The following is a 7,179-nucleotide window of genomic DNA, read 5'->3' as shown; positions in this document are numbered from 1 at the left end:
AAGAGATGAATCATCATAGCGTCAGTGTCAATTTTCAATTAGCTTGGATCTATATTATACTAAAGGTCGACGAGACGTCATTATAGTTTATGCACCAATACAATGATCCTTCATATACTTTCGCTTCGGTCACGAATTATTCATTGTCTAGTACCTCTCAATAATCTTTAAATAATACTCCTGAGTCTAAAGCATTGTATTTAGTTCATCATATGACCAAATTTCGCATATACCAGGCACTGCATAGTTACATTTCATCGATTTTCCGCAGGCTATCTACTCACGACTTTTTGCAACTTTCTTGATTCGCATTCAACTAACCATGAAATTAAGGCTAGATTGCTAAAATTCACCAAAACAATTTATAACTGTCTTCATTGCCTAATCAACACCCATCTCCATAATTTTGTCCAAATTTAAATCATCATTTACCCTCTTCAGGGCCAATGGATAAGGTGATGACCCTACAAATTCTACAGTTGATAATAATCAACTCATATATTACATAATTCATGAGTCTATCATAAGGGAAACGGAGCCAACATTTCCAGCAGCCACATACTACCTCACAAACCATTAACTTAATCTATACTTTTGCGGAGCTCCCTTTTCCCAACATAGAAATAAAGTATGGTGTAGCGATAAACAATAGTGCGATTTTCATGCTATCAGGCTACACAGGAATGTTTATTTCATATTTGAACGGATGCCTCATTATGTTTAAACCAAAATACCCCGCAATAATAAGTACATCTACCAATCACCAAATCACAATTGGCCTCTCATAACTACATAAAGACGAGACTAATAAGTTCCTTATTCAATTTCTTTTGTCCTCATTTCGAAACCCAATGATAGGCATCATATTAGTATTGTGACGCGTTTCGGCCACCGTCTATTTATATATTATTTCACCTTCCTTTGATTGTGACAAATATAGCCTACATCACACCCAACTCACAAATTCGGCAACCTTTGTTTGACATATGACTCCCGTATACTGTTACATTAAATATAAATTTCGCGCATTAAAGGGGACAATAAACATGAGATTCCTACTTTTTATAAGTCTAGTTTTGTTGGTTTCACTTCATTCTGACCAAGAATACCTACAATTAAATATGTGATCAGTTCCAACAGAAATTTATGATTTCTTAGGCTACAACCCCATCGATTTTTCTTACAATTTCTGTCTTATTCGGCCAACCAAAAATTAAGCATGAACTTCAAAATTTTGCAATTATTTTAGCGGCTATAAGCCATGATGTGTGTTAATTTTGTTCCAGTTTTACCAAATACCAATTAAAACACGTTGTACCTTTAAAGTCTGATCTTTCATCAGGCTATTATACAACTGTTCTTCTAAAATCGCTCCCCTTTCGGTAGTTTTTTAGCCATCGTTCAATCCAAAAATTGGATTACCAACCAAACTACGCTGCCCACGATAAAACACACCAGTTAGTTTTCACGTACCCCTTTTTCTATCAAAGTCCATTACAGTACACACCTACATTCAGTTTCCACCTTCTCTCTCCAACTTTCTTCATTTAAACCAAAAGTGTCAATGTTAAGTTCACGCAATAATTTAAAATACATGATTCTTTATAGACACTGCAATTTTCAACCCAATGTGGAAATTAAAGTATGTTCATCACATCAAACAACTTTCTTGATTTCAGTGAGCTATAATCCCTTGTTTAAGTTAGATGGTGTCCCAAATAGATCATGTACGCTACCAGTTTCGATCAAACATAGGGCAAAATAACATTATGACATTATTGTAATAATAAAAATTTTCTCCATTTGGGATTCATTTTCATGAATGGCCTTACTTACCCAGTGGAAATCAACATTCAACCATGTAATCCTTCGCTCCGTAGTCACAACAAATCGAAACGAATTAGACTCTATCGGAGTACTTTAAACCACCGGTAGTGGACCGGCGTCGTAAATCAAAATTCGACTTAATATATAATTCATCGGGACTCGATTTCCAACAATTCACATAATGCTGGTCTGCTCTATTCAATAAGCCATGGGTGTCGAAACTCGACCAAACTGCTAAATGTCCGATGCTCAAAGAAAACTAGCTGAAACGTTCAAGAACAAAAATCTCATCGCTATAATCGATACTTCACAGTTTTACAAATTGTCATTTGCTCTGGGCAGCAAACTAAAACTTCATTTGTTTATGTTTTCAAGAATTATACATCTTCATGGCCATAACCTTACTGGAGCCCTATTTCTCAACTTTCTGTTCCATTTCAGGAATAACTTTCAGGAGCGACGCAACTTTGATTGCAATTACAACGCTGCATCATTCCGCAAACTATATCACCATTCAGGGATAGTTCTTGAAAATTCACTGATTTTCATAAGCAATTCCCACAATCTTGCATCTATTTTTTGTTCTTTGTCATTCAAAAGTAATTTAACGTATGCTGACATCAAACAACATTGCGGATTTTATTTGGCAATAATCCAACAGATTCTAGTGAATACTTTTGTCAACTGAATAAAATTTTCCCTACACGTATGTTTAACGAATTTCACAATTTTTCATGAGCAACCCATCATTTTTGTGTTATATTTCGGTTCATTTCAATCCAACTCATAGAATCTAGACGTCCAGAACACCGCCCAAAAATACAAGCTCTAATGAATACGCACTCCGATTTCAGTCAAGTTATGCCAACTCAAGATATATTTGTAGCTCAATTATTTAACTCCAATAAGTCAAGATAATCAGAAATTACGATCTCAAACAAACTAATTAGAAAGATAATGATAATAAAACCACAGCTTAGCTAGTCATCGTCAAAATTCATCAGTACCAATCTTACATACCCAGAAAAACATCTTACACCTTAATGCTTTACTTCACATCACAATGACACTCTCGTAATTCTCATTCATCATAGACTCAAGAACTACCAATATAATGTGTTTATCTGAAACGACCACAGTTCACACTTGCGAGATCTTCATACCAAGTCAAACACTGAGAAATTGTGTTTTTCCTCGAAGGACTGGGATAGACTCAGTCATACACCACCTGCTTATAGGGGTAACTATTTCAAGCGTCTATCAATCTCTATACACGACCTAGTATAACTCACACCCAGGCAAGACCGCAGTCTTAAAAGATACCACTAATACGGAAGTGGCATCCCAAGAATCTCAGTTTTGTACTATATAATCCATTCAATAACACCAGGTTACCTTTAAAACCCCGCACAATAAACAAAACTTCTCTACTCACTTACAAGGACCCTACTTAGGTGTTTCACAGCGCAACACGACCTCCTGCAACATACGACAACAAACTATTCTTAGACATCGGTTGTATCCAGAGAAAAGCGGTACTCTACAATCAATTCTTCGACGGTACCAACAATAGACAGCGAGATTCAAGATACCACACATGATCACCCCAAACCCGTGCACTGGTGATTTATACCTTGATAAACGGCTGCTACGGAGAACCCTGCCACATTTTATCAAGTAGGTACTTCATTATCGCCAGACGCCTTCTCTTGACAACACAATGAAAGATGGAGAAGAACCAACGATTTTTCTCTCACACTTCTTTGTTCCAGGTCTTCATCCCGACACATGGCATATAATAAGAAAATACTAGGATGAGCCACATTATCACAATGTCTTTAGAAAAGCTTTTCAAAACAAAATAGGCGCGAATATAGATAAAAGTCTTTGCCTATTTTTATTTTCTATATCCTTGGGCGGTCACTAACATATTAACATTAACAACAACGAGCCTCAAAAATTACATTTCTCAAATGGATTTCATGGGCTAATAACACCACCCTCATATTCACCTGCAATTTTGGTTCGATCTCTCACCACTCGATAAGTCGAGAAAATTATCACCGGAAATGAAACCCTTTGTGCACTAGGGTAAAAGACTGTGCGCGCTTTTTATAGGTTACTCATAAAACATACTGTGCTCTCCATCCTTGATCCTTTAGACCCAATCATAAGCTTATTCAAATATCATATGTTGAAATGGTTAATGATTTCTCATGGGCTATGACCCATGATTCTGTAAGTTTAGTTCTTTTAATTCAAATGGTCATTTCTAAGTATGAAGGTACTATCATATTTGTGAATTTTCGTTAGCTTAAAAGAAATTTACTTGTGACAATAAATTTACATTTCATATGAGGTATACACCCCAAAAAAAACAACATAAATAAATATTATGCAAAAATCACTCCGAGCTTTCATTATCATATCCCGAAATGACATTATTATAACCGATACAGTAGAACATCCACAAAGCGTTCTATCAGGTCTATCAATCAACGTCAAAAAAATAATCTAAGCACACTATCCAAACAATTTGTATATTTCTCTAATTTTATTAATAAGCCTATATGAGCACCAACAGATTACCAAAAATTATATATAGTAACGAGGAGGATCAATATCATATCCCACTTACTTCATACAAGGCTTGGTCGCTGAAACACAATATATAGGGAGATAACCTTACAACATAAACATTTACCGAAGAATGAGTTTAGTTATAGGCTACTTATCCATTAGGCATCATACCTAAGGGGTGACATACTACTGCCAATCCCATTCAATTATGCTAATATTGAAATACCAAGCGAGTTATGCCTATGGAATAATGAGCTAAACTTATCATTTAATAATGGTTCGCGTTAGAAGGACGTGATATAATGTATTCGAACAATACATTTATAATATATCAATTATTCACGGCAAAGATACATGGATTTTTCCATTATATCAAATGTCAATTTTGGCCCAAAAAAATAAGACGAAATGATATCTTAATATAGCCGAAATAGTAATTAGTTAAATCAATTAGGCTGCTCTAATTTTCACAAGGCTACGATTATCGCAAACTTCCCTTACAACATAAATATTACTACTCCATTCCAAACCTCTCACTTAGGCTTAGACTATTCACTCATTTACAGTAAACACACAGCCATGTGACTGATTATATTCATAATATATGCAAACTCCCTTATGTACATTCAAATAGTTTCAACCAAATACTCCCTAGCTTATCTAATAACCGATACACGTAGATTATTAGGTCATCCAACAAACTGAAAAATTACCTAGAAATATGACTGAATATTTGCATGAAAACTATGATTTATTAACAATCAATTTACATACTTACATAAAAACATAATGGAGATAATTTAGTTCACTGTCAAGACTGCACAAGACTAAAAGTACAATGTCATAAATAAGAAGCAGTATTCTGTGTGCGACTATTAATGCAAAGGGCAGCAATAGATGCAGCAGTGATAATCTACAACTAGTGATATTAGTTTCATACAATGTCCGAAAGACAGTGTCTTTGCACCTTCAACACGGCTGTCGAAGAAAAACCCATACACTCAGACTTCCCTTAAAGTCAAGCAAAATGGGGAGACCGGGACTATGGAGTTGAGTACAACGTGTGAACCCGTACTCCGATCAAATGCCACCGCCCAATTACACAATTCACGAATGACAACAAAACAGTTGATGGCACAAGAGCTTGATGGCCGATCTATCTGCAAAGTATTAATAGAGTTATGTGTATCAAGCACAAAATCCCTACCAAAGCTGCATGATTACCATAAAGGTCTAAATATTATCTGACAAAAACCACACAACAACAATTTCGACGATTCTGATTACTAGCCAAAAAAGGACAGATTGGATACTTCTGCAGATGAAACCGACGTCATATTAAAGAAATAAACCGCACACATTGAAAGGAATCAAAACACTTGTCAGCTGCTGCGAGACGAAAACTCAAACCTAGTCTGCAACAATACATTCAGTGAGGATCGGCACGAGTTCTAAACTCTCAACAATCCAAGACCGTTGATTTCCACAATTACAGACAACCAATCTCTTTGGTGCAAAGTAACTCTATATCTATAGAACTTATTAAACAGTCTGCATCTCAAGTCGAGGACGCCTGATATTCAGGATAAGACCCACGATGACTTACCCACTGAGTGCTTTACTTTGATTTCAATACGTTTCCCCATATACCACGCCTCACATATATCAGGTTATCTTAACTTCTTGGAGGACCTCGTGTCCTCTCCATCATTTTTACAATTCTTTCCGATTAGGACGTCTTATAACATCCTCATCCCATGATACCCCTGCTATCAATTATATTTTAGAATATTAGTCTTCAAACCCTACCGGACTATATCACACATCCCTTTACTTCAATTTAAGAATAAATATTCATCACGTTTGATAATCAAGACCGACCCCCTTTTGACTGAGCAGAATAGAAAACTCCAACAGATTGAATCAGCAACATTCCACATTCGTTGAACCAAAGCTATCAAATAATTACCGGCAACAACATTAGATAACATAATACTTCTACCAGTTGCTACACTATCAGACTAATTATTTGAGGAATTTCATTATTTACAATTCAAACTGTGGGTCTATGGATCGAGGGACCCTCGACGAGTAATCAACGCGACTATAACGCTTAAAATCAGCAATGCTAATACAGCAAGCCCACGAAAAGATATTACACCTATTCAATCCATATCTTCAAACACTCATTAAACGTGTAACAACCCACCCTTCTCATCTCTAATCTGTGAGGAAATCATCGTTTCCTTATATCAATTCACACAATTTTCAACAAGTTTAGCACCTAACTACCCATTTTCACATCACCAATTTTTAGAAAATGCTATACAGAAAACCAAGTTAACCACAGAGCGTTCATCAATAATGAACTCATTCACATACAAATTGTTAGGGAAGTTCACAGAGATAAAATTGCAAAAGTTGAGAGAGCATACAGGCCAAATCCTAGGCCTTGGCGGTTTGCCCACAAAACGAGAGCAGAAGAAGGGGGCGAAAACTCAAAAATGAACCGGAATGCAGAGTTTACCTAATATTCCTACTAACAAGCCCATTTCTAATCACCTCCTCCAAAATGATCATGTTTGAACTTTACGATATAAATCTGCATCAAAAACAAAGAAAACAGATAAAAAAGAGGGAGGTAGTCCTGGACTTAACCTGAGGAGGAGAGCGCGCCAGCTGGCGGAAGAACGGCGTGGCAATAAACTCGCGAACAGTGAGATCTGCATCTCGATCACTGACTTCCGTTTGGTTGCTCTGGTTTGCGAGAGG

The sequence above is a fragment of the Asparagus officinalis genome, chromosome 8, assembly GCF_001876935.1.
Source record: "Asparagus officinalis chromosome 8, Aspof.V1, whole genome shotgun sequence".
NCBI classification, from domain to species: domain Eukaryota; kingdom Viridiplantae; phylum Streptophyta; class Magnoliopsida; order Asparagales; family Asparagaceae; genus Asparagus; species Asparagus officinalis.
This window is presented reverse-complemented; position numbering follows the sequence as displayed.